The sequence below is a fragment of the Hydra viridissima genome, unplaced genomic scaffold, assembly GCF_058129835.1.
Source record: "Hydra viridissima isolate aposymbiotic clone 2 unplaced genomic scaffold, HvirCarnegie_v1 scaffold_2, whole genome shotgun sequence".
Lineage (NCBI taxonomy): Eukaryota > Metazoa > Cnidaria > Hydrozoa > Anthoathecata > Hydridae > Hydra > Hydra viridissima.
In genome coordinates this window covers 15,767,501-15,770,086 of record NW_028324301.1, presented here as the reverse complement: position 1 = coordinate 15,770,086, position 2,586 = coordinate 15,767,501, and positions in this window count along the sequence as shown.

Below are 2,586 nucleotides of genomic sequence, written 5' to 3'. Positions count from 1 at the left end.
ATTTAGTTTTGAAAGTTTCCCTGTCGTTAACTAATTGTAAACTTACATTTTTTCACTACTCTTTTTTTATATTTGAAAAAAAAAAAAAATCGGCACACTCTAAGGGTGGTTTGAAGTCGGTTTAATTTGGGAATATGGAACAGCTTCGTTCATTATTCACCTTCCTCATGTACAAATATTGTGCTTTTGTTAAATCTAAATTAATAAACACGCTGATTGCTTCTTCATCCGTTAGTATATTTTTCTGGGTGGCGTTTTCCATAAAACTCTATATTAAGTTTTTTTTGTTTTTTGTCAGCAATTCTTAATGATTCCACAAGTTTTGCTTCTGCTCCTTCTCCTAATGAACGTAGCACCTGAAGATTTGTATTAAAGATGTGCTCGAATCCATATTCCTTATATAACATGAAATCAAAAGAATTAGATGGCGTGGAGATGGAATAATGTGCATTTGAATATCACTAATGATGAAACACAAGTTATCTTCAGAAGCTTGATGATTTTCTTTTAAAATTGTATACAGTGTCTCAACTATCCTTCCTCCATCAATATAGGAAAGCAGTAACTTACATTTCGAACACTTAAAAGTTGCCATTTTAACAAGTCACTAAAGTTAGGTACGTTTTATTCAATAGTCAAAAATTTCGGGTTTAACTTCCACTGTGAATTTGTTATACTGATATAAATGTTTCACCTCTTTATATATTGGCAATATACATTCACCACAAAATGAGTACAAGAATGTCATGGTCTCAATAAAAAATTGATAAGTTAAAAAACATATACAAAACTATTGTTATAAATGAACAAAATTTGAAACCACCATAAAAAGCCATTTTCGGTTTTTTTTACTTTTATCACTTTTTTCCCGATAATTTCGGAAACCGTACGTTTCTGCTCCTCATTCCTATACATGCTTTTAATAAACACCTTGACTACAATACTATATTAAATGTGAAAGGTGGGGAAGCATGGGTAACTGCCAAAAGTCTCAGACAACTTGAAGAATTTTTTTTTTTTTTTCATTTATTTTATTGTTTAGTTAATTATTCCTAAACTAAACCATATAATTAAAATGTATAATTTTCTCAAAATCTCCATAAGATGAGCTTTTCAAAAATGTATAATGCTTTAAAATTATTCCTCGAAAGTTTTATAGAAAATTAATATTTAAAGTGATGAAGCGAACAGGTTTGAATTGAAAATACACAAAAATAATAAACAATAGTGCTTCAAAAATTTTTTTTTACATAAAATTAAGTGAAATTTCTGCATTATTGTAATGATTGACTATTAAGCTTATAAATAAAATTGAAATTTAATGTAAGTAGCGGCAGTAGTAAAAATTATATATGATATGCTGTTGTTCTACCATTTTCCACAGTGCGCTTTTTCAGTTATATTCAGTTTCATATCGCTTTTAACTGCAGAGCTTTATGTTTTTATTAACTTTACTATTTATATAAAGAAAGAAATTGTGTTTTAAGCAATAATAATTCAATTTTAGGAAATGACATATTTATTCAAATGACACTATTATTACCCCGCTAAAAAGTATTATATATACAGTGGGTGCAAAAAGTATCCGACACAAAAAAACTTTATTTAGTTAGAGCCTATTCAACAAAATAACATAAACAAACACTATTCTAACCTAACTTTCAAGGGAAATACAAATATTATATCAAAACAACAATATCCATGGGCGCCGGCAGGATTTTTTTCAAGAGGGGGCAAAATAAAATTCAAAAGTGATATTTCAAAAACTACAAAAATGCATCAATTAATCAAGTCATTTTATTAAACCAGTGGCAACAGAAAATTAAAGAAAATGTAAAAATAAAAACACAAGAGTTAAATCATTGTTATTTAGTAAATAGATATTGTAGTCGTCTGCGTTCACTGCCAAACTTATTTACAATTTGTTCCATAAACTCAGAATTTCTGGAGCGTATTTTTTCACGATGCACGCTCAGTATGCAAAGCCCAGACAAACGCTCATAATGCTGATAATGCTAAACTATACCAAATAATGCTAAATTATATAATAATATTATGATTAGTTTAAAAAAATTGATTTATTAAATACAAATTAGACATATTCCAAAACACAAAACAAAAATTAAAATGCAGCAGGTTAATTCACGTTAATCAAATGAAATATATATAATTATAATAATCAACATTTAGCTGGCAAAAAACATAAGGTTATATATTATTAAAATGAATATAACACATTAAATAGGAAAAAAATAAATAGAAATACAATACAAACAAGAAACATTTTGCCAACAAACAAAAAAACAACAGCATCAAAAAGTAAATGAAGCTGACACATTAAAAAATCATTTGAAAAACTTGATCAGTGCATCCAATTCTTTCTTGGTTAGTTTGAAGTTAATTTGTTTGCGTAAGAACTTTGTTATTGTAATTCGATTTCTTTATTATTATTATTATTTCCTTTATTTTCCTTTTTTTTCTTCCTCTCTTCTTTTTGTTTTCTATATTTCTCCTTTATCTATTGTTTTTTTCTATTTATTCCTTTTTTATTTTTCTATGATCTATTTCTATCATATTTTTTTAAAA